Raw genomic sequence first — 26430 nt, 5'->3', positions numbered from 1 at the left:
TCTTTCTTTCTTTCTTTCTTTCTTTCTTTCTTTCTTTCTTTCTTTCTTTCTTTCCTTCTTTCTTTCTTTCTTTCCTTCTTTCTTTCTTTCTTTCTTTCTTCTTTTTTTTTTTTTTTTTTAACCACTAGTCCTTGTCCTATCACTACACTCCCTGACAAAGAGTCTCTCTCCTGCTTTATTTTAGGCCCCCTTTTTAGGTAGAAAAAGGCCGCTATAAGGTCTCCACAGAGCCTTCTCTTCTCTAGGCTGAACAACCCCAACTCCCTCAACCTGTCTTCACAGGAGAGGTGCTCTAGCCCCTCTGATTTTGGTCCTCCTCTGGACTCATTCTAAGAGGTCCACATCCTTCTTATGCTGGGGGCCCCAGAGGTGAATGCAGTACTCCAGGTGGGTTATCACAAGAACAGAGCAGGGTGGGGCAAATCACCTCCCTTGACCTCCTGGCCATGCTTCTTTTGTTTCAGCTCTATTGTTGGCTTTCTGGGCTGCAAACTCATCTTGCTGGCTCATGTTAAGCTTCTCATCAACTAACACCCCCAGGTCATTCCCCTCAGGGCTGTTCTTAATCCATTCTCCACCCAGCCCGTATTAATACTTGTGATTGCCCTGGCAATACAGGACCTTGAACTTGGTCTTGTTGAACATCATGAGGTTTGCACAGGCCCACCTGTCAAGACTGTTAGGGTCCCTCTGGATGGTATCCTTTCCCTCCAGCATGTTGGGCACACCACACTGCTTCATGTCATCAGCAAACTTGCTGACGGTGTGCTCAATCCCACTGTCTATGTCATGGGCAAAGGGGAGACCAGGAAGTCAAGAATTTCTTTTTTCACTTTCATTTTTAACACAAACTTGATGACTCAGTAAATGTGGAATTTAGGTATTTTGGAGACTGAAAGCTGTATTTAATATTTGGTCATTCATGGGCATTGGGTTGCTTTGAAAAAAAGATTCAGATCACATATCAAACAACTAAATTTAGGCATCCACATGTAGGTATTCAGATGAAATAGATTTCCAAGATCTCATTATTGTCAACAGGTCATTAGTGAAAGGCTTAATACAGTTATTGGATCCTAGAGAGCCACCAGTAAATATTTACAGCAGCCAAAAGCATCATCACTGGTGTAAAAATACCCTCTCTCTGGCCACTTGGTCTATTCTAACGATGCTGATTAAAAGTTTCCTGCAAGACGTCACCTAATATCAAAGCCCTGAGGAACTAGCCCTTGCTTTTTAGGGATACATGTGGTTTTTGTTTTTGTTTTTGTTGTTTTGTTTTGTTTTTCCAGATCCAATAAAAATTACTAATGAAACTTAGCCATCTTAAATAGCATTTATTGGGTATCTATTCAGCAGAAGAACTATACTATTGAGATAAACTGCTGTAGGCAAAGAAATTCCATTAACATAAGTGCTCAAGAAAATGAACCGTTTATTCTAAACAAGCTTGTCTAGTACAGAAACACTTTTTTTTTTTTTTTTGGTCATATTAAAAATTAACTAACTGCTCAGAAGACTGACTGCTCACATTTTATGAGGTTTGAGAGTTTTTTCATCTGCAAATCTTCGGTGCTCAGCCTTCAAAGATGTTGTATAGTTGCATGTTATGTCACCCAGTATTTGGATAACAAGAGCACTGGGACAAGAGTGAGGTGCCTAAGAGAGAGGGGAGGTAGAGGAAGAAAAGAAAATATGTGATGAGAAAGATAGTCAGAAGACTCCTATTATTTGGGGTTAAGAGTTTTGTCTTCTCTTTGTTTTCATTCTGATCCCAGATGACTAAGACCATGGTGAAAGACACTGAAGGGGAGCAAAGCTACAGAAATGTATAAGATGTTGATATCCTGTCCTCAGTTGAGATAATGCATTCCTTTTCAGCAACTTGGAGGTCCTGAGGAAGGCACATTTGTGCTAAAACTAATACATTCTGCTAAGCAAACCTGACAGCACAGTCATGACTACACTGTTCCTTGAGACAGCTCTAATGCTTCTACATCACGTAGTCCAGCACATATGGCTCCAAAATTACCTTTAGACAGACAGTGGAGCAGAAAAGGAATATCTATCTGTGCCCACTGCTTAGGAAAGCCCTCTAATATTATGCAAGTTTCCCTTTCTGAAAGGCATACTAACATTTTACTGGCTGCAACATCCTAGGGACTTATGGCAATAGAATCAGCCAAAAAGTCCTGAGAAAGTCAGAGAAAGGTCACGAAAGACTAACATTGTTCCATCACTGTTGACCCTGCATTGTAAGTCAGGCAAGATGAGGCAGTTTGTTGCTGACCAGTTCTTCTACAAGGCAGTAAAGGAAAGTGTCAGATTGCAGGGAATGGGTGCTGCAAGTCAGTATTCAATAATGGCATCTCAAACATATTTACTTTTTTTTTTTTTTTTTTTTTTCTCACAGTCTTCCTTTCCCTCTCCTTGGAAAGACATCTGTAAAATCTGTGCTTACTATTAGTTTCTTCTAAGACCACCTTAGTTCTTTCATCCTTTGTGAACACAATGGAAATTCTGTGCAGGGGAACGCTGCCAAAAAGGGAATTTCAGGTGATGTGTACTGTGTCTGAAATTATATTTCTTCTGTCTCCTGGAAATGGTCCTTTGCTTCCCACAACACCTCACAACTCCCAGAGTACATGTTCACCATCAACGTTCATTTTTATGTTCTCTGAATGTGATATGGAACTCAGCTGAAGTTCAGCCTTCCCCCACTAAACCAAGGATCCACTTTGTTAAGAAATCTAGCTGGACATGGTGGTAAAATGTGAAATGTGTTTGTGAAATAAGCATTTCTAAATAGGAAGACCAAAAAAAAAAAAAAAAAAAGTGTCAGAAATAATTGTTAAAAATTGTTAAATTCCTTTTAGCATCCCAACATGTGCAGATATCACTTGCATTTTCTGATTTGTTTTTCCAACCTCAATGAATTTTTCTAACATCTGTTTTTATTGGTCACATCTTGTTGTATTCCTTTCTTATTTTTCCTCAGTGCTCTCAGTGTAGGTTCACTGTAGTTACTGGGCTTTGCATACATCCATACCAAGTGCAGCAACTTGTTATCAATGTTGTCCAAAGATTGTACTGTAATAGTTTATACTTTGTCTCTAAATATTTCTTTCACCAGTAGGCAGTACTGAGGATCTAGTGTTGTTTTCTGTACAGTTTTCCCTATTTAACCCATTCCCTATTTACCCTATTCCATATTTCTGGTGCTTTTAGTAGGAAGATTTTTACATATATTCTGAAAATGAATACCACAGATCTAGTGTTCTGGGAGAACACACAGTTACTAATCAACAGTTCAAGAGTAATTTTAGTATTAATTTACATCTAAGCAGAAACAATAAATTCTTGCACTGAATTAAGTTTTCTCTGGGATACAAAACACCCAAAAAGTGTACTTCACAGCTGACATTTCATGCCATAATTATTATTTTGTAAAAATACAGTAACACTTGCCAAGTATTACATAGGAAGACATTAGGAACCTTAAACACGTGTAATTGCTATCATCAGATATCACCAACAACTTTGACTAAGATTGTTTTTTAAATTGATCCTTAGCTCTCTAAGCCCGAAGTCTGACAAAGCAGTTCAGTTCAGGGAGATGCCCTGTTTAGAAAATATCTTTCATAAGATGATTGACTGTCATCACAGATTTTGAGGTTTGCACTTATGATATTCCAAGCTCTATAGAAATTCTTTGAAGAATTCATCTTAGTGTGTTTTCAGATTGTGCTGGAAAACTACAATGTTACCTTCTGTCTTTAAAAAACATCAGGTAACAGATTTCTTTCAACAAATTTTTAATGAGGTGGTGCTAGGACAAGAGAAAGAAGTAGTTGCTTACCAACTGATCTCATAAGTCTGTGTTCACTGTTTAACTATTTGCTTTGTAGAGCTAAACCAGACCTTGTGAAAAATCGCAGAAGATCCATAAAAAAAAAAAAAAAAGGATATATTTTGAGTTATACATGTATATTATTTACTACCATAAAGTTTCTGCACTTTTCATAATAAAATAGATCCTAGTTTATTAAAAGAAAAAAAAAAATCAATAATGAATTTTTTTTTTCATTACTTAGTTTTATCATTTAGTTCTGTCCTGTATGCAAGTGTCATATTAGACAAGCCAAACCTTCAAATAATCATGTTTCTAGAATGTTTCTACCAGCTGGTCTCAGAACTGAGGTTTCACTTGGGAAAATGAAAGAAATCCTAGGGGTCCTTCATGCAGTTACAGATGCACCTGCTGGATCAGTCAAGCTCACACAGTCCATGGACTGTATGTGTGTGTTGCCATGCAGCTCTGTTTTATACCACCCAGCCTCTTTGGAAACCTTATTTCCTTTTTGATAATATGGATGAAACAGTTCCCCATTCGTTGCAGCTTTACTGGTGGGCAAAGTAGAATATCAGTACGCAGCAAAGAATTTAGCTGATTTATCTGTACAAGCTGCGTTTCACTATAGTAAGCGTGATATACTGTATTTCTATATCCTACCTATTCCACACAAAAGTGTCCATTTTCTTACTGATGAGAAAAAAAAATAAAATAAATAGAATATTGTTTCTTTAGTTTCTATCTGTCTTCTGAAGATATGAAAGCATGTTCAGAGAATATAACAAAAAGGTAGATAAAATGTGAGCAGTATTATGGAACTATCACACACACACTAACAAAAGTTAGGAACAAATCACTGATTTCTAACCTTTAAATCCAATCAATTCAGCAACAGTATTGAAGGAAACATGGTTTAGTTGTTTTTTGTGGGGGTTTTTTTTTTTTTTTTTTGGTCTTAATATTTTCTCCAAGACTTTTAGTAATTCTGAAGGAAAAGAGTACAATTATTGTTCTTCCAAGGACAGGTACAATAGGACACCAAAACTAAATAAAATAAAACAAAACAAGTTTTCTATATTATATGATATTATTCTGACAGGAAAAAAAAATGTTAAAAGAAGTTAAATAGATTTAAGAAAAAAAAATCACAATTGACTACTTAGAAACTCTTGTATTACTTGTTACAGGGACTTTTTTTATGATGATTCATAGCTTTGACAATTCAGCCTATTGATATCAAAACCACTTTGTGCAAGTGCTGTGTGTTCCTTTGTTCCTCTGATGATATGCAAAACCTTTCTTATACCACTCAGGATGTTCTACTTTTTGAACTTTGAAATTTCTAGCTTCAGTCACATATTTAATCCCTACATTTTATAAAACAACAATGTTTTAGGGTTGTTTTCTGCTGTTCCAGACAACACTAGCATAAGTAATGACAGTATCTTTGTGGGTTTAAGTTTAAAAAGGTGTTTTTACTATCTGTTGCTGAAAACTACAATTATATTTTTTCTGTGTTTACATTCTGGATATGTTACAAAATGACTATAATTATGTAGAAAAGAAAGTGATGATTATATGATCGGCTTTTTACATTTCAAAACTATTAACATTTTATAATAACATTACATGTATGAGTTACTCTTACTGAAAATTGAAGGGTACTGGCCTTAAATAAGGCTGTTCGTGGTATATTTAATGTCAAGTTCCAGCAAGCACTGCCATGTCTCAGTTTCTACATGATTAGCACAGTGGATGATTTAGGCACCTAATAGGAATAAAAGCAAAATGACTTTGGAATATGAGGTTTTTTGTTTGTTTGTATGTTTTTATTAAAGATATTAAATCAGCAAACAACTAGACATTGATTTTGTTTATCTGGCCTGGCAACCAACATTTCATTCAAATTTCACCCTCAGCTGGATTTTGATCACTGATAAAATAAGGATTTGAATTTGTATTATTGGTCAAGAAAGAAAAGCATGCAGGCAAATTGGGTATGTGTATATTATTAACTGGTATCTGGACAGGCAAATTAGTTTCTCTTGCATAAATTACTTTCATAGGTTGATCTGTTGCACAATATTTTTACACATGTGACACTAGTGAAAGAATTTTTAAAATGAAAAACACTCTTTTATCTGACCATGTTATAGGTTCCAGTTCAGTTAAGGTGCAAGGTTATGACCAAGGAAACAAACATTTAGTAAAATGTTTTCTTTAAATACAGGCACAGCCATGACTCCTAGCCATGGTAGATTCCCAGCTTCTAAACAAAAGAAACTCAGTGCCTCTGACAAGAGGCAAGCAAACACACAGGGTGCCTGAGATTTTGCTCTCTTCAGTGAGGAGAGTATGTGAGACTCTCTGTTCATAAATTCTATGTTCTGGATTGGGCAGTAGTGTCAAGCAAGTAGTTCAGCAAGTGCTTTGTTTGTGAAAATAAACCCCAAAAAAGAAATTTCAATAGCAAGAGAAAACTGTATCTTTAAAAGTGTTCTTTTTATTTTTTCCATACTCTTGTATGAAACCTTCTTTTCTTTTCTTTTATCAGCTTAGCTTTTCGTGAAAGCATAGAGTTCAAAATTTAACTGGGAACAAAATACAGAAAAAGCTTCTTTCCTAATGTCAAGATAATCTTTTAAACATAAAACCCAGAGGATAATTATAGGAATGTTACCTCAGAAACTGGGTCACTTACCACTCTTCTTAAGAAAAGTTGTATATTATGTTTCTTTTAGTCTAGAAGAAAAATAGAGTACTTTGATACTCTAAAGTAAAGGAATAAATAAATAAAAGAATGCTACTAAAACAGCAGGATAGATTGCAAATTATTTTAATTATTTCAACTCACCTGTTTTTTTCTCTGGTTTTATTTTGAAAACCGTTTTTTGTTTGTCTGTTTGTTGTTGTTGTTGTTGTTGTTGTTGTTGTAGTTGTTTTTTGAGATTGAGCCAAATAAACACTTTTTGTTATTCTTTCTTCCTAAATACTGATGATGAACAAATAACTTTGTTTGTATCTGGAGTCATATAATAAAACTACATAACTTGTTTCCCAGTTGCTACCATAGGTTTTCTAAACAACAGAAGTTTTTTTTTTTTTTCCAGAACACTTTCTGTGTTTTTCTTTCTTCATGTCTATGACAGTGATTGTCTCAATCCATAGTATGGAGAGGAACAATTGTGAATTTCTTATGTCCTCCTCTTGTCCTCCTTCCCCAGCTCAAAGTATAGATGCTCATTTGCTAGTTCAATACTTCCGCTCCCCTGGAGAAAAGCTAAATAAAAAAATAGTAATAAATAAATAAATAAATAAATAAAAGGCATTGCTTTGGTAAATAAATGCATCATTTTTTAGGTCAGACCCTCATTACTGGAAATCAATGTATCATCATTGACTTCCATGGAGCTATGGCAAATTACATCAGCTCAGTCTATATGAAGTGATGATATTTGCATTTGTTGAGGCTTTGAACAAGAGCTGTAACTCTTTCATATGGAACAGATTTGTTGCACTGGGAGTTCTTAAGATATTCGGTTTGGAGTGTTTGGAGTTTGCTGTTTTTCAGATTCTCAATAGTTCTATAGAGTATCTTATTACTTGCTCTGCTGGGATTTCCTAATTAGCAATGCTGAGAAGGAATTATTTTGAATGTAGTAGAAACTGATGCACCTTTGTCCATTTTACAGATTTTTAAAGTGAATCTTTTGGATCAGAAAAGTGTCTATAGAAAATAATTAAATGACCACATCTGTTATACCCGAATTCTTGAATCTAAAAGTTTGTCTATACAAGTACTCATTTGAGAGATACAATTCATTTGCATAAATGTATTTGTGAATAAGATTATTCTTTTGTCTTTTCAACAAAAGCTGGTTTGAAAGGTTTAAGATTTTGACCCCCAAAATGCAGAAAAATATTTTTCCTAAATGATTTTCTTTTTTTTTTTTTTTCACTATGTCTAATTTTAAGCTTATTTTACGGCTAATCATTGACCACATGAATGACCATGGGGCTTGTAACTGGTGAGCAAGCTGAGCTTCAGAAGAATGTGAGTGGAAGTTATCTTCATGCTGTGACAGCAATAAGCCCAAAGGCACAGCCTTCTGTTCTGGAGAAATAAGGTTTAGGTTCTCTGAACCACCTGTCTCTTTACAAAAGAATGTAAAAAAATAAGAAAGCACTTTTTGACATGGATCTTCTCAAACATTGATTTAAGAATTATTTTTTCTGCATCTTTCTGAAAATATTCCTCCTAATAAATTAAGTACTCATAAACAGAATAAACTTAGTAGAATAACCTCTTTCTCATATGTCTGTCATTTCGTACATGCACTGAGACCATACATGGCCATAACTGAGCTCACTCTTGAACTCTATTGCCACTGCTGGAGTATTATATGAGGTGCTGGTAGTGTCATCTATACCTGCTCAGAGCTGGGCTACTGGACTTGGCTGCAAGTACATCTATGACTGGCTAGTATTTAATTCACTTCTGACAGATGATTTTCTTTTGATGTTTCAAGATACTAGAGGCAGAAGTAGAAGATTTGCTGAAATTCGGTAGTGTCACTTTAGCTTGAGTGAAAGAGAGTTAAAAAAAAAAAAAAAAAAAAAAAAAAAAAAAAAAAGCTGAAATTTTGTTAGTCCCACAAAACTGTTCCCATTTGCTGGTATCCAGCTGTCTCTGACATCCATTGTGGTCTTTGCTGCTTTATGAAGAATGGTTACTGATGACTTTTTTGGGTCACACAGTGGCAGATCAAACCAATCTGCTGATAGCTTGTGTTGTGTAGTGCAAAATTAACTTTAGGGGGAACTGTAAAACAAAAACTTGTGGATGCCCCATCCCTGGCAGTGCTCAAGACCAGGTTGGATGAGGCCCTGAGCAACCTGATCTAGTGGGTGGCATCCCTGCCTGTGGCGGGGGGGGTGTAACTGGATATTTTTGAGGTCTCTTCCAAAATAAGCTATTATATGAAATGATTCTATGATAAGCCCAACGACATTTTGTTATCTGTTGTGACTTTTGTATGGTCACTAAAGCCCATAGTCAAGTGAGCATATAAGAACCTCAGCTTTCATTGAAGAACAAATTAAAATGTACCTCCTGTTTCAGGAAAATTAAAACCTAGAGAGCATGTCCTGTTTGCATGGAGAAGGTTTGGTCACCAGAAAAGAACAGAAAATAATGCCTGTTTTATTACAAGGTAGTGGGAAATTCTGTTCTCTGTTTATTTTAATTCAAACATATTATTATTATTATTATTATTATTATTATTATTATTATTATCCACACATCATTTTTTTGCGACAACAGTGGTGAGAGCAGGTAGGAAAATGTATATTCTGTGTGTCCTTAGAGCTCATGGGTACATGAACTTGTAGAACACATGCAGATCTAAATCAGTGTGCTTTATGTCCAGCTGGAATGAGGAGCTAGCAAAGTCTGCTTAATTCTTACACTCCTTTTGCAAGATCTTTGCAAAATATTCATATTAATGTAAGTGGAAAGGCTTTTACCACAAAAGATACAGAAGGGTTGCCTTTAAGACTTCTTGGCACCATCATGTAACTTGTAGTTTAATAGATTAATTAGGAGAAGCTATGGCTGAAAACTAAAGCTGAAAGAGCAGATTTGTTGACCGAGCTTTGTGGCCAAAAAAACCTTCTATGCATCTGCAGGAGCTCCACCACATTTCTGCACAGCATGCTGAAACATTACCACAAGTGGCATTATTTCAATATATTTACATTCTGCTCATTTCAAGTTGCTGTGTTGTTCTTACCACACTGGTACCTGAACACCCTAAATATATACATTTAATTTACAAAACTGACGTGCATGAGATGTAATATGCTTACTTACTAACACTAATTGGCTTCTAAAAACAAAAAACAAAACAAAACAAAAAACACAGAAAGTGTTTCAAATAATCTTGTTCATATGATGTTTAATGGAAAATATTCACCAAAGTGGGAAAAAAAAAAAAAAAAAAAAAAAAAAAAAAAAAAAACTTTATTCAAACATTCATTTTCCTTTCTTGGTGAAGCAGCTTCTGTCGCTCACTTCCCTTTCCTTGACAATCTTCATTTATCATATCCTTCTTTTTCATTTGTTTTCCCAGCCTTCCTATCAGTTTCAGCTGATGAAACACCACAAGCAAAAGGCAGCAATTGGTAGTGGTCTGTTGTAGAGGATCCGTTGTTTTTTACAAGAGCTGACAACATCATGTGAATGGAAATAAGACTGGAACTGTTCCCATTTGGGGAGTGTTATCAACTGGGGGGAGCTTAAGATGACCCTGTTTTCATTTGAATTGCTTTCTCAATTTTTAATGAGAACCATCATCCCCATCACCCTCTTTTGAAGAAAAAAAAAAAAAAAAAAAAAAAAGATTTCTTAAGCAGCATTGTATATAGAAGATCCAATGCTTTCTATTGCTCTCTACAACTACCTGAAAGGAAGTTGTGGGGATCTGGGGGTCAGCCTCTTCTTGCAGGCAACTAGCAATAGGACCAGAGGGAATGGCCTCAACTTGCACCATGGGAAGTTCAGGTTGGAAATTAGGAGACATTTCTTCTCAGAAAGAGTAGTCAGGCATTGGAAGGGGTTGCCCAGGGAGGTGCATTACTGTCCCTGGGGGTGCTTAAGGAAAGGTTGGACATGGTACTTAGGGGCATAGTTAGTAGGTAGTACTGGTGGTAGGGGAACAGTTGCACCAGATGATCTTGGAGGTTTTTTTCCAACCTTACTGATTCAATGATTCTATGATTCTGAGATAATATGCATATGTGAAAATGAACAAGCAAGTTAGCTCAGTATTTTGCTAGATTAATACTGTTCTCATTCTTCCAGGTAAGCACAAAGAACAGCAGGCCACCTTAGAGCAGATAGTTATTTATTTATTGATTAATTTTGCATAAGACAGAATGGTATATTGCAGCTGTCTGAGCAAAGTATGTATGTATGTATTTATTTATTTATTTATTATTCATTTTGTATTCTTAAGTAAAGCAAATATAAGAATAGGGAAGAACTATTGTATCCCAATAGGCATGATGCTGATCTTTTTTGTACCAAAGTAAATCAATAATATTTTTACCAATGTCAGTACAGCCACATCAGTAAAATTCTAGTGGGAGTAGAGAATATGGAACAGTATCTCTGTAAAGAATAATGAAAAATTGCAGTGGGAATCGATGTGCCTTAGTATCTCTGCAGGAAATCAGTTGGGTTTGGTATTTTAGATAGCTGAATAACAGAAACTTTTAATTTAATTAATAAAAACTGAGTTAATTAATTTGACATGTGACAAGAGAACACTGTGAAACTTCAACCATGTCATCTGAGTCTGGACTGAATACCTCTGGTCTGGAAAGGAAAAATACTTTTCAAATCTGCTGTTAATATGAAAATGGTTGGCAGCATTTGGGCAGGGATGGGAATTGACATAAAAGCAAATTGGAAATAAAGACTGCTGCTCTGTCTCAAATATGGCTGTTATGTGGTATAGAGCAATTCTTCTGTGTGTGTTTATTAAGGAAACCAGGAAACGGCAAGATAATTCTATTAGCACAGGCAACTTTTCTGCATTCATCATGGCTGACAGTGTCTTAGTGTAAAATTCTGAAAAGGTGGTCATTTTGGTTGTTTAAATAACTGACTGGTTAATGACAGGATGTTTTAATGGTTGTGCAGATACACAGTGAATACATACCCACAGCACTACCTCATGCACCTGGCAGTTGTCCTTTGGCATGCCTATGGAAAACTCCTGCCTCTCCACCAGCTGCAGACATTGCATGGGGCTAGCTGCAAAAGCCAAGAGAGGAGGGGTCTGCAGGCAAGATGCTGAGATCAAAAGACACTGCCTTTGGGCAAGGGGTATTTAATCAGATCCCAGGAGGTTCTATACAGGATTAGATTGTTTTTACTGCCTGTCTGGAAATGTAATAATACCATTGCCAACCAGATACATAAAGGAGAAATGAAGCTGATGAAAACATGGGTGAAACAAATAAGTCATCCAGACAGAGAAATTAGAGCTAGAAAATATAAATTAATCTAATTTATATGCTTAGCAGCTTAGGGAGGGAAGGTGGTAAAGGAGAGCCATTTAGCTCATTTTATGATTGGCTTGTGCTTGATACAACTGCATCCCCAAATGAGAAAGAAAATTTAAATGAGCAAAGGTATTGAAAAGATAAGCCATGCATGTTCTATGCAATACTTGCATTGAGAACATATTGACTGCTCTCTAAAACCTGTACATCTTTGTGAGTCAGCTCAGGTCTGCAAATAGTATAGTTAAGTTTGCATGAGGTTCGGGATTTCGAGTACTTCTGTGTGGACTTCACTCAGAAAGATAAGAAACTCTTTCCTCTGTAGAAATACCCAAGATTTTGTGGGAAGCTGTTCTGCTGCAGTGTTTGATCTGCCACAGAAACTAGTAGCTCTGCTCAGCAGAGTTATCTGTGGGGTAAGATGCTTCAGGCAAGAGGCCTTAGGGCATCTCTTGTCCAACCTCCCACTGAAAGCAGATAGCTCAAACTTGTCCTGCTGAGCTTTGAATATCTCCAAGGATGGAGACTCCATAACCTGTCTGGGCAACTTGCTGTAGCTTACCACCTTCATGGTGTTTTTTGCTTTTTGTTTTTTTTCTTTTTTTTATTTAGGCAAAATGTTCTGTGCTGTAACTTGTGACCAGTGCTTCTCATCTTGCACCTGTGCACCTCTGAGGAGGGTCTGGTTGCATTTTCTCCACACCTTCCCCTTACATGAAAGCAGTCTATGTCTCCCCTTGGCCATCCCTTCTTAAAGATGAACAAACTTTGTTCTCTTTGTTTTGTTTTGCCTTGTATGTCCTGTGCTCCAGTAATGGATCTTCTGTTGTTCTTCTTCTGGACTTAAAAAAAAAAAATCCAGAAAAATTGAATATTTGGAAATTTCAGTTAAAAAAATAGAACACAGGACCAATTATACAAGAACAATTCACACACTGCTTAACATGAAAATAATGAAGAACTTGCCTGTGACCTTGAACTTATGGGTCAGGAAAGACAGGGTACTAATACCGTAGCAATGAAGAACTCCTAGTGTTTTTTTTTTTCTGCTGTTCTCTTCCACTTGCAGGCAGTATCAGGTAAATTTAGTACATGGCAATATCTAGGAAGTAAGGCTGAAGAGATGGAGCAACAGATATCAATATTTGTTCAGGCTTTGAAGGGAAAAAAATCAGTACTTATGATAATATATACAGACTTTATGCTCATCATCTTGCCCATAAATAATGGGCATAAATAATTCATTCAATGTTATGAATGCATGTATTTGAATATATATGAACATAGGAATACATTATTATGAGAAATATCTTCAAAACAAATGTCTCTATTTTAAATATAAGCACCTAAACTTCATTCATAAAATCTTTGAGGTAGCTTGTTTGTTTGTAGTGTTCTGATGCGTATGTGCGAGTCTCACTGACCATCTTCCTCATCTTACTGTCACACAAAGCTGCCAAGGGTCAATATCATTTGCAGACTGCCCTTTCCAGAAAGTGTGGTGTACCTCTGCTGCCAGGGCTGTGACATGAACAGTGTCACAGATCCATCTAATCCTTGTGCCATTTTACGCTGTCTCTCATGTTAGTGTCATAGAAAGGCATCTACCTGCACACAGGCTTGGATGCTGAACCACTGGCTGCTCCCTTGTCTGACTCACATGGAAAAGTTTTCCTGCTTAGCAAATATACATTGGTGTTCTGTCTGCAGTGGTGTCTACTCCAAGAAGTTTTCTATTTATTTCCTCCATGAACTAGTGATCATCTCACAAAACTGACTAATTTCTGTATATCATGTGCCAGTTCTTCAGCTTCCGTAGCTGGCTGTATAGTTGTGCTGTTGTGCTAAATTTACATTAGCAGCACAGCTCCTCTTGTCCCAAGTAGCAAGTTGCATTGAAAAACTATTTCAGAGCTGGTGCACAAGAAATCACATAAACTGTATGTGATACATGTGTATAGTATATATGGTGTATATATAGAATATGGTGTATTAGAGGTATATACATAAACTTTTGTGGTACTTTGAGCTTCATTCAGGTATAAATGAGGTTTTGTTTGTTGTACTCTAGGAACGTATTTTGAGAAAGTCAGTCCCTGTATGTTTCATGTTTGTTTTTCCTCTTAAACCATACATTACAACCTTGCTATTTCAAACTACTTCCTCAAGATATTTACTGCATATTTTATTTTTTTGAAGTACTTTTAGTTCAGATTTAGAATTTTTTGACTTATTTATAAATGTCTTATGCATAGAAAGACACAATGCACTAGGTTGACACATTAGGAACAAATTACTCAGCATGGTATGCTGACATCACTTTTTGACTGACAATTCAACAGGAGCAACAGGAGGTTTATATATATTTTGAAATTTCAACACTTTAATATAATGCATTTAGCAACATGTATTACACATTGATGCAAATAGTCCAAGCCAAGTCACACTGAATCTGTGCTCAAGAGGAAAAAAGTATATTTTTGAAAATACAGGTTGCTAGTATTTGGTTTCTTGCTGTGTTGCTTGGAATTCATTCCACTCCACAATCAAAATTTAACTTGGAACTGAAAAGCTAGTGATGAACATGGTGCTGTGGTGATCATGATGACATATCATGGCTTCACATGTATCTAAAACATTTTGAATAACAGCTGAATGTGTACTAGGTGGCATGTCAAAATTCGCAAGAATGGAGGATGGGTTCCCTTAGAATAACTGTGCTTCACCCATATGTGGCAAGTGGAAGAAGCAACCTATAGAAATTCTTTGGAGATTTCATCAAGAGTTCCTTGACTATGTGCAGTGAGCTCTGCAGGTCTGTGCTGGAGGGCTTACCAATGTTACTGCCCTAAGTCAACCTGTCAGGAAGGTTTACCCCAGAGATACAAACACTGGAAGCCCTGAGTTCTTAAAAGTTAGGGCAGTCTGACTGTGAAGGTTGTACATTTCTAGGGACATTATTCTGAAAATGATTTTCACTGATCAGGGAGCAGCCAGGAAGTGGAGATCTGTGCAAGCAAGCATCCCAGATATTTCAGATATTTCGTATTTCATTTTCCTTTGTCCTAAATCCCATTTATTTAGTTCTCTGTATGTGTTTTTGTGGCATTCATGGAAAGTTCATCACTTTTGTGGAGACCAGCTCTGACTGTGACTTGAGCCTCCCTGAACATCCCTGATATGTAATGCCAGGACAGCCTCTTCAAAGCCAGGGAAGAAGCTACAGCTGTTCTGTGTGCTGTTTTCACAGCAGTGTCTAGAAGGAAATGTAAACAACTGACTGCTTTTTATTCACCTGAACTGTTTCATAGCTTCCAGTTAAAACACTGAGATGTGAAATGTTTTAGAAAGATGAACATGAACTAGTGTGCATCCTTCTAAGTATTGTTCATTTGGTCTTAGACTTTAGGTTGTTACTACTGTAAGTTCATAGTGATAAGTAAAAGAAAAAACTTCTATCCTTTGAGATTTAGTGCCTTCTGTCCCACTCTGTTGAGGCAGCATGTATGATTCTATCATGGTTTAATCTCATGCATTTTGTTTTACATTGCAATGGACTAGGCATATGCACATGATCAGTTTTAGTGCATTATTTGAAGGAGAGTAACTCTGATCTGTGGAGAATGGTCAGTTCTTAAAATGTACAATTGTTTAATTGCTTTCTATTTTCTGAACTGAAAAACAACGACAAAAACAACAGAACAACAAACAGAATATTTCTTTTTAAATACTGTATTTTTAGAACCAGGAAACTCCCATCTTTTCTTGTGTTTTATAAGATTTCTTGCAGAATATTTTCTTGTTCTTGAAACAAACATATATATATATATATTTTAAAAAATGAAACTAGCAAGTTCAGAGAAGGAAACAAGTAGGTATACATTTCAATGGTTGGAGTTCACAGAACTAGATGCAGGTGCAGCCATACCTGTAGCTAAAAGAAGGGAGATTTAGATTAGATGATAGGAGGAAATTCTTCACTCAGAGAGATAAGGCACTAGAGGTTGCCCAGAGAAGCTGAGGATGACCAATCCCTGGGGGTGTTCAGAACCAGGTTGGATGAGGCACTGGGCAACCTGATCTAGTGGGTGGCATCCATGCCAATGGCAGGGGGGTTGGAACTGGATGATCTTTGAGTTCCCTTCCAACCCAAGGATTCATGTGTGAATCCATGATTCACACAGCTATGTAGAGTTACCACTCTTATTAAGGAGCCTGGTGCAGGAACCAACTTAGGCTTGTGTAAACCTTTATGTATTGTAGGTGACTCCACTTGAATAGTTTCTAATGAGACAATACCCTTTGCTTTCAATTCAATGAGCTTTTGAAATGCTTTTAAATCATTAAGTGACTGAGCGAGGATTAGCTCTCTTGATAGAGAGCAGTGATACATTTACACCAATTGGTTATTTTCTTAGTTTGTCTCTTTTCCTTTCTGTCTACTAAGCCCAGCACAAGCTCAGCCTAGCCACTATGGTTAAGGATAACAGAAAATGTTTTATAAATGTATTAACAGCAAGAGAAGGGCCGAAGAAAATCTCCATTCTCTACTTAATGCAGTGGGGCGCATGACTACTGAGGATAAGGAAAAGTCTGAGCCTTCTTTACATCTGTCTTTACTAGTCAGACTACTTATCCTCAGGGTACTCAGACACCTCACCTGGAAGTCTGGGACTGGGAGCAGAAGAAACCCCCCACAGTTCAGGTTGAAGCAGTTAGAGACCTGCTGCTCCACCTGTACTGTCACAAATCCATGGGGCCAGATGGGATCCACCCAAGGGTGCTGAGGGAGTTGGCAGATGTGATTGCTGGGCCACTTTCCATCATCTATCAACAGTCATGGCCATCTGAAGAAGTTCCAGATGACTAGAGACATGCTAATGTGACACTCATCTATAAGAAGGGTCATAAGGAGGACCCTGTCAGGCCTGACCTTGGTGCCAGAAAAGGTGATGGAACAGGTCACACAGAGCATATGCAGGACAACCAGGAGATCAGGCCCAATCAGCATGGGTTCATGAAAGGCAAGTCCTGCCTAACCCCATCTCCTTCTGTGACCAGGTGAACGGCCTGGTGGATGATGGAAAGGCTGTTGATGTAGTTTACCTATACTTCGCCTTTGACATGGTCTCCCACAGAATTCTCCTGGAGAAGCTGGCAGCCCATGGCTTGGACAGGTACACTCTTTGCTAGGTTAAAAACTGCCTGGACAGCCAGGCCCAGAGAATGGTAGTGAATGGAATCAAATCCAGCTGATAACCGATCACCATTGGTGTTCCTCAGGGGTCAGTGTTGGGGGCCATCCTCTTTAATATCTTTATTGATGATTGGGATGAGGGAATTGAGGGCACCCTCAGTAAGTTTACAGATGACACCAAGCTGGGGGGAAGTGTCAATCTGACGGAGGGTAGAAAGTCCCTGCAGAAGGAACTGGACAGGATGGGTCAATGGGAAGAGGACAATGGGATGAGGTTCAACATGGCTCCTGCATTTTGCCCACAACATCCCAACGCAATGCATTAGGCTTGGGGCAGAGTGGCTGGAAAGCTGTGCATAGGAAAAGCATCTGGGGGTGCTGGTTGATGCTCACCCGAACGTGAGCTGCCAGTGTGCCCAGGTGGCCGAGAAGGCCAACAGCATCCTGACTTGTATCAGGAATAGTGTAGCTAGCAGGTCCAGTGAGGTGATCATCCCCTTTGCTCTGGTGAGGCCTTACCTTGAGTACTGTGTTCAGTTTTGGGCCCCTCACAAGAAGGACATCAAGGCCCTGGAACACATCCAGAGAAGGGTTACAAAGCTGGTGAGGGGTCTGGAACACAAGTCCTGTAAGGAGTGGCTGAGGGAACTGGGGGGACTCTTTTTGAGTCTGGAGAAGAGAAGGCTCGGGGGGACTTTATTGCTTTGTACAACTACCTGAGAGGAAGGTGTGGGGAGCGAGGGATCAGCCTCCTGCAGGTAACTAGTGATACAACTAGAAGGAACAGCATCAAGTTGCGCCAGGGGAGGTTTAAGTTGGAAATTAGGAGAAATTTCTTCTCAGGAAGAGCAGTCAGGCATTGGAACAGGTTGCCCAGGGAGGTCATGGAGTCACTGCCCCTGGGGGTGTTTAAGGAAAGGCTGAATTTGGTGCTTAGGGACATGACTTAGTGGGTGATAGTGGTGGTAGGGGGATGGTTGGACCTGATGATCTTGGAGGTCTTTTCCAACTTTAATGATTCTATGATTCTATGATTTGTGTCTGTGTTCCACTTCTTCAATATGGAAAAATATTTAGATCACAATTATCCATAGTTTATAAAGAAAACAGGAAAAAGACAAGAACAGTCAAACAATTCTCACTAAATACTGTTAACATTTTCTAAAGATGCGTTTGGCATTATTCTCAGTATAAAAGTAATTTTTCCAGTGATTTACAAAATGGCAGGAAATAAATTTCTGGTCAATGTCAAGAGTAAAAGTCAGCAAAGTAATAGTAGTATGCACAGTATTTTCCCTCTTGCTAGTAAAGATCTAACATTCTTTTTTCCTTTATCCTACTTAGAAATATGTATAATTTGCAATTTTCTGTTCTTGGGAATGTTTCTTGTTTGGGTCTTACTGTTATGAAACACATATGCTGTAATTTTTCTTCCCTTTCACTTTCCTCCCTAAAATGTCCTCCAGATCTGTCAATATTTGCAAGATATCGAGACAGTACTTTCAAAAACTTGAGTGGGCAAGTACTACCTGTGGGACCCTGCTGCACAAAATTTATTTTAGATCGTAGAGAGAGAATTTATTTTGTTTATTATTTATTTCATTAATTATTTTCAAACATGTAACTAGCATCTTCTCTTTTCATACAGGCTCAGCGAGTTGTATACCATTTCAGCAGAGATGTTTGATTTTTCGATCTGCGTATCTGGAGTTTCTTTATGCCTTCACCGGTCTTTTCAGTAACCACTAAAGACTTCTTGAGACTGAACACTGGAACAGATGTGTTAAATTCTTTCTGAATGTTCTTCATCAAAAGTCGATGTACTAGACTTTCTGGATGTGCACAAGGACACAAAGGTTAGTGTACTACTTAAAAGGCTAAAGTTTCGGGACTGATTCACTTACCCATTACCAGCTCAAAATATGTTTCTATTTGTGGCTTACACAAAGGCACAGATTGATAAAACGGTGAATGGAGTCATATATATAGTGGAGACTATGCTTTAAAATGCCGAGGAATAAATTTAGGTAGTGATCTAGTCCAACTTACAGCCTTCTATATGACTTGCTAGTAGACAAGAGCAAGCTCTACACATGCTCTGAGCTTGATTACTGTCAACCATTTTTGCTATATTTTTTTACTGAGCTTGAGTTTAGTCCATGGCTATCACATTCATCTGATTAATGACTGGTAAAATGGGAGGAGGAGAGTATTCTGCTTATCTCTGTTCCCATGACAGCCCTTGTTTACAGTCAGTAGGAATATGGGGGTAGATGTTTTTCTGTGTGTATATTTACTTCCTCTAGATGACATGTGGGACAGGGGAATACTGAAAACATAGATAATGCATCAGGAAAATCAAAATTCTTCCTCGTATCAGCTATACATTTCCTGTAATTTGTGATATTTTATTAAAATGCTTTATCTCGTTGTTGATTTCTGTTAAAACATCTTATAATCTATGGGCATTAATCTATCTTCACTACTGCAGGAAATCACCCTTGATCAGAACAATTCAGTGACATAATGCTGTATGACTGAAAATGTGGAATAAACCATTGTGCAAACAGATATATGCTCAGAAAGGTGATGGAATGTGTGTGTATGTGTGTGTATATCAAGTGATGTCTCAGGCACATAACTGACAAGGAAAGTAGCAAGATCATAAAGATACATGAGGACTTTCAGCACCATAACCTTATGGGGGAAAAAAGGCTATGTTTATAATTATGTGGATAATTATATGTACCGTAGAGAAGAAAGTGAACAGTCATGTAACCTTGGGTTTATCTATGAATGCCATCTGTTTTTCGTCTTTCTCAGAATATTCTTCAGGATTTGCTCTATGTGGGTAAAAAGGGAGAAAAATCCTTCTCAGTCTTTTTATGTTAACCTTACCTTATTTGATTTGTTGTGTGTTTGTTTGTTTTTGTTTGTTTGTTTTTCTAATAATTAGTTTTACAAATTGTCGTGGTTTAACCCGACCGGCAGCTAAACACCACACAGCCGTTCGCTCACCCTCCCCCCTCCCTCTCTGGGACGGGGGAGAGAAATGGAAAGTGAAGCCCGTGAGTTGAGATAAAGACAGTTTAATAAGACAGGAAAAAAAAATAACAAAATAATAATAACAATAATAATAATGATGATACAATGGTGATAATACGAAAGTAATAATAGTATGTACAAACAAGTGATGCACAATGAAATTGCTCACCACCCGCTGACCGATGCCCAGCCTAACCCCGAGCAGTCCGCCCCCTCCCCCCGGCTAGCCACCCCTATATATTGTTTAGCATGACGTCAGATGGTATGGAATACCCCTTTGGCTAGTTTGGGTCACCTGTCCTGGGTCTGTCCCCTCCCAGCTCTTACTGCACCCCCCAGCCTGCCCGTTGGCAGGACAGAGCAAAGGCTGAGATGTCCTTGGCTTAGTATAAGCACTGCTCTGCAACAATTAAAGCATCGGGGTGTTATCAGCACTCTTCTCATTCTAAGCCAAAACACAGCATTCCACCAGCTACTAGGAAGAAAATTAATTCTGTGCTAACTGAAACCAGGACATCTATCCACCCCTTATTCCATACCATTTATGTCATGCTCAGGTTACACTCTTTTCCATACATTCTAATTAGTCACCTATAGTAATCATGGTAGTGATAACATACAGTATAATATACTATTTAACATGGTGCAATTCAGTTCATGGGCTATTCTCACCCAGTATTAAATCTCCTTGAGGTACACACCGGACCTCTCCGTTCTTTTGCATCACCCACCAAGTATATCCAGGTCCCTGAGCGAAAACAATTCCACGAATAGGTTTGCCTTTTCCTGAGGCAGGAGTAGCCCAGACTGTTTTACCCAGCATATTTTTTACATGCACTACAGGAACTTTATCCCCATCTACAGTACGTAACAGGTTTGATTGGGCAGGTCCAGCTCGGTTGGTAGATCCCCTAGTATTGACTAACCAGGTGGCCTTTGCCAAATGCGTATCCCAGTTTTTGAACGTCCCAGCGCCCATTGCTTTCAAGGTAGTCTTTAACAGGCCATTGTATCGTTCAACTTTCCCGGAGGCTGGTGCATGATAGGGGATGTGATACACCCATTCAATACCATGTTCTTTGGCCCAAGTGTCTATAAGGTTGTTTCGGAAGTGAGTCCCATTGTCTGATTCTATTCTTTCTGGGGTGCCATGTCGCCATAGGACTTGCTTTTCAAGGCCCAGGATGGTGTTCCGGGCGGTAGCATGAGGCACAGGATATGTTTCCAGCCATCCGGTGGTTGCTTCCACCATTGTAAGTACGTGGCGCTTGCCATTGCGAGTTTGAGGGAGTGTGATGTAATCAATCTGCCAGGCCTCTCCATATTTATATTTCAGCCATCGTCCTCCATACCAAAGAGGCTTTGACCGTTTGGCTTGCTTGATTGCAGCACATGTTTCACAGTCATGAATAACCTGTGCTATAGCGTCCATGGTCAAGTCCACCCCTCGATCACGAGCCCATCTGTATGTTGCATCTCTACCTTGATGGCCTGAGGTGTCATGGGCCCATCGAGCTATAAATAATTCACCTTTATGCTGCCAATCCAGGTCCACCTGAGCTACTTCAATCTTAGCAGCCTGATCCACCTGCTGGTTGTTTTGATGTTCTTCAGTAGCCCGATTCTTGGGCACATGAGCATCTACGTGGCGTACTTTCACAGCCAGGTTCTCTACCCGAGCAGCAATATCTTGCCACAATGCAGCAGCCCAGATAGGTTTGCCCCTACGCTGCCAGTTGTTTTGCTTCCATTGCTGTAACCATCCCCACAGGGCATTTGCTACCATCCATGAATCGGTGTAGAGATAGAGAACTGGCCATTTTTCTCGTTCAGCAATGTCTAAAGCCAGCTGAATGGCTTTCACTTCTGCAAACTGACTCGATTCACCTTCTCCCTCAGCAGCTTCTGCAACTCGTCGCGTAGGACTCCATACAGCAGCCTTCCATCTCCGATGCTTCCCCACAATACGACAGGACCCATCAGTGAACAGGGCATATTTCTTTTCATTCTCTGGCAACTGGTTGTACAGTGGGGCTTCTTCAGCACGACCCACCTCCTCCTCTGATGATATCCCAAAGTATTTGCCTTCTGGCCAGTCCATGATCACTTCCAATATTCCTGGGCGACTGGGGTTTCCTATTCGAGCCCGCTGAGTAATCAGTGCAACCCACTTGCTCCATGTAGCATCAGTTGCATGATGCGTAGAGGGGACCCTTCCCTTGAACATCCAGCCTAGTACCGGTAATCGGGGTGCTAGGAGGAGCTGCGCTTCAGTACCGACCACCTCCGAAGCAGATCGAACTCCTTCATATGCTGCCAATATCTCCTTTTCAGTTGGAGTATAGCGGGCCTCAGATCCTCTGTATCCCCGACTCCAAAACCCCAGAGGCCAACCTCGAGTTTCCCCAGGTTCTTTCTGCCAGAGGCTCCAGGTGGGGCCGTTCTCCCCGGCTGCAGTGTAGAGCACATTCTTTACATCTGGTCCTGTTCGAACTGGCCCAAGGGCTACTGCATGGACTATTTCCTGCTTGATTTGTTCAAAGGCTTGTCGTTGTTCAGGGCCCCATTCAAACTCATTCTTCTTACGAGTTACTTGGTAGAGTGGGTTTACAATCAGACTGTAATTTGGGATGTGCATTCTCCAAAACCCCACAACACCTAGGAAAGTCTGTGTTTCTTTTTTGTTAGTTGGTGGAGACATAGCTGTTATTTTGTTGATCACATCCATTGGGATTTGACGACGTCCATCTTGCCATTTTATTCCTAAAAACTGGATCTCCCGTGCAGGTCCCGTTTGTTCATATTAATCCTCCACACAATGAATTAAAATGTTTCCAGGAACACCCTTGGATAAAATAGATAGTACTCAATCTTGATGCATTTGGAACTACATGGAATAAATTTAACTTTCTCATGTTTCTGTGGAGGGATTCTAGTGATATCATCTGCATAATAGCTTTCTAATCTATCTCATTCTGTCTGCTACTCTACCTAGCATTTCTGTGTGTATTCTAAATGCCTACTCTATAAAGTAAATAGAAGACAAAAATATCATCCTTCATCAAAAGGAATTGTTTCCCAACTGACACCAATTGTCTACTCCAGATAGAAGAGGAAAAAAATTAATAATGCAGTTTTGCTTCATCTAAGTTTTACTGAAGTTACTGAGAGTTTTTGTAATGGTGTTCAGTAGAAGCAAGAACGTGGGTACAAAAATACAGACCCCATTTAAAAGTAGAAGGTTAAGAGAGCTGCAAGACTTGGCAAAGATTCCCATACAAAGGAGTGCTATGTAGTGCCCTCACTGTAGTGCCTAAGTATTTCCCAAGAAAGCCAAATTCATATAGGAGATCTACCTATTATAGCTTTAATGTATAGACTGATTTTTTACATCTTTTATGCATGTATATGTACAAAGCATGTTTAAAAGAGGTGAATATCTCACACAGTTGCAGGTCAAATGTCAAAAGTGCTGTGAACTCCATTGCATTGCACTGCATATGTGTTTGAACTTTTGTTTGGGGAATTGTGTAATATGCATTTGTGTGGACTGTTAATTATACAAAACATACAGAATTACATGGTCTTCAAACTACAAGTACAACTATTGACAGAACCTTCCTATATTAGGACACGTAATGCTGAAATATCCTAGGTATCTCTAATTTTGCCTTACAGCATTGTTACTACAGCACATGCTTATTAATACCAATATATAAATTTGGATAGTAAATTATGCAAATAAATGGTTTATTATTAACTTTTATTGATTTTGTAGTTCATGCTACTACAGACATTACAGATGTTATTTAATAGACCGGAGAACAAACTTTCTTTGATAGGTAATGGATATGTCCATTTAAGCAGTGCAAATCAAAATGAATGAGCTAAATTCTCTGACTGGCTACAAAATCAGTAGAGTTTCACCCATCTGATTTTTCCATGACGAATTCTGCTACTGGTTTTTTCATTTTGTAAGAATACAAGTGAAGCTAGCGTTTTTCACAAAGCTCCACAGAAGCTTAGGTAACAAACGTAATAAATTACCTTGATGTAAATGAAAAAATGATGGATATGCTGAAATGAGTACCTAGCTTACTAAGTGAAAAGAAACTGGGCATTTAGTGAAGAAATGCACATGCACATACACACACAAAAAGGTATGATAGCTCATGAGGTGGGAATGTTAGGCATAACCCCAAATTTAAAATGGATCCTGGACATTTTCTGCATATAGACTAAGTCCTGGAGGCAACAAAAGCCTCATGGAGGATGAGAGTGTCATCCCCTCACTTGAGGAAGACAGGTGTCACTGTCATGGGAGGTTGACCTAATGAGCAGAAAAAGGATTTCTACTGTCAGCTGTATTTTTTTTTAATTTTTATTTTTTTGGGTGTGGGAAAAACAGAAGTGATATATCCACCACTTCAGAAGCAGGTCATATATGTGAATCCTAATACAAAACAACATGACTGAAACTCAACATAAGGTGTTTTGAGTTCTAGAAAAGGGGTTATATTTAAGCTACGTCTCTGCCCTTGTCATCACCTTTGCCTGGCTTGTGACTCTCCTGAGAACCATCTTTCACACCAGAGTAACCACATCTTCCCCTAAACCATTATGTCTCAGCAAACCTAAACCTACATATTTGTAGCAGCAAAACAGGCCTTGGACATTAGTTTGAGCCCTGGCTCATTAGTTTGAGCCCATCCATCCCATCTGTTCACATGTTCCCCAGCAGCATTTTCCCACACAATCCCATGCAATATCCTATCCAAGTATGGGATAAGGATAGATTCCAGGAAGCAGATAAGAATACAGCTACCTAGTTTGGGGATGGAGAGACAGGATCACCTGAATACATATATGTCTTTATACATGTATGTATATGTTTTAGCTTACTAGTGTTTTGAGCATCATACCCATTAGTTGATTTTGATGAAATGCTTATATTATGATTTCCTTTGTACAAAATAAGAAAGTTGTCAACATGAAATTTATTTCAGTGATGAAGGGTTACAGGGAGATACAATAAGCTTTATCAATATTATAATTAAATAATTAAGATCAAAGTATAAAACCACAAATTCTAGATGCTTCTGTCAAAAATAACAATATAAAACAGCTTTTACTAGAGGAAATGAAGGGTATATAGATTTCTTTTTTTTCCATAATTTTAGTCACATACAATTTCAAAATTATTTGGCTTGAGAAAACGTGGGCATTTTTACTCACTTAAAAAAAAAAAAAAAAAAAAAAAAAAAGTATTTTAAACAGCAGGATGTAATTTCAGACTATTTGCAGTCAAGAGGCCTCTGCTGAGCAAAATACTCATTCAATTTAGGAATGCAGATTATAATAATTTTCCTATCTCTCTCACAGCAGGATTCCTGCCATCATTCTGAAAACTCTTAGGTTGCAGTATCGAAAGACTAGCTAACTTCAGTTCCAGGTAACACATGCTTCAAGCGTATTCTCATTAGCTCAACTTAGTTATAATGCAAAGCTGCTTAGTTTCACCAAGCGAAATGGGATACACTTAAATTGCCTCATCTAATATAATACTCCTTAATACATGCAAAGTGGTTTATGATGGCAAAGCTTGTAGAGCATGAAAATCGGCAGGGAAAGTAAGTTTTCTGACTCAGACTGTCAAATAGAAGTCCTATTTTGTATCATTTCTTTTTTAAAGAGGTTAAGAATAAGGCAGGAGAGAATGGAGTAAGAAATAATCAGTCTAGAAAAATGTAAATTTAGTACATTAACCTTTTTAATACATCAGCTCTACTAAGCAAGAAAATTGTAAAGTAAAGCTGTTCTTTCAGTAATGCCTTCTGTACCATAAAATTAAATGTAAAATGCATAGTGGCCAAAATATATTGCAGTAGGAAACAATATTCTTTATTCTGTTTTATATTGTGGACCACGTTTCCATTTGCTAATAACATTAATTTGGCTTCCTGTAGTTAATTTGCAAGGACTTTTTAATTTCAGACTTTGATAAAGAATTATTTATCTTTCTTCTGCCTTTAAGTGCCAAGTGAACATATTCCAATCTTGTATACCTTGCAGACACAAAACCTCATTCCACTAGAACCCAAAAACAGCAGTGGTAAAATTGGTTTTTTCTTCCCAATATCCTGCACCTGTAGCCTGACCACAGGGCTATAAATCCTTTTTATACACCTCTTTCCAATGCTTCCAGAAGACTGTTCAGAGAGGGGCTAAGCTGCTGCAGGCTCTGCAGATGACACCCAAATCTATA

The 26430-nt window shown here is 38.2% G+C and overlaps 1 protein-coding gene across 8 annotated transcripts in view; it reads left to right on the top strand.

Annotated features, from left to right (window-relative positions):
• The window catches only part of HS3ST5 (heparan sulfate-glucosamine 3-sulfotransferase 5), a 204007-nt gene that overhangs the window by 84833 nt on the left and 92744 nt on the right, over positions 1 to 26430 (top strand). For 7 of the 8 annotated variants that reach the window (XM_084514590.1, XM_084514589.1, XM_084514587.1 and 4 more), the window contains one exon: positions 18769 to 18976. The gene's annotated coding sequence lies outside the window, so the exon portion shown is untranslated. Of the gene's footprint in view, positions 1 to 16959; positions 17101 to 18768; positions 18977 to 26430 lie in introns of those variants that run through there. The other variant, XM_084514593.1, reaches the window with a different exon arrangement.

This window comes from Aythya ferina (genome assembly GCF_964211825.1).
Source record: "Aythya ferina genome assembly, chromosome: 3".
NCBI classification, from domain to species: Eukaryota; Metazoa; Chordata; class Aves; order Anseriformes; family Anatidae; genus Aythya; species Aythya ferina.
Note: the sequence above shows the minus strand (reverse complement) of the source record. Positions and strands in the feature narration are given on the sequence as shown.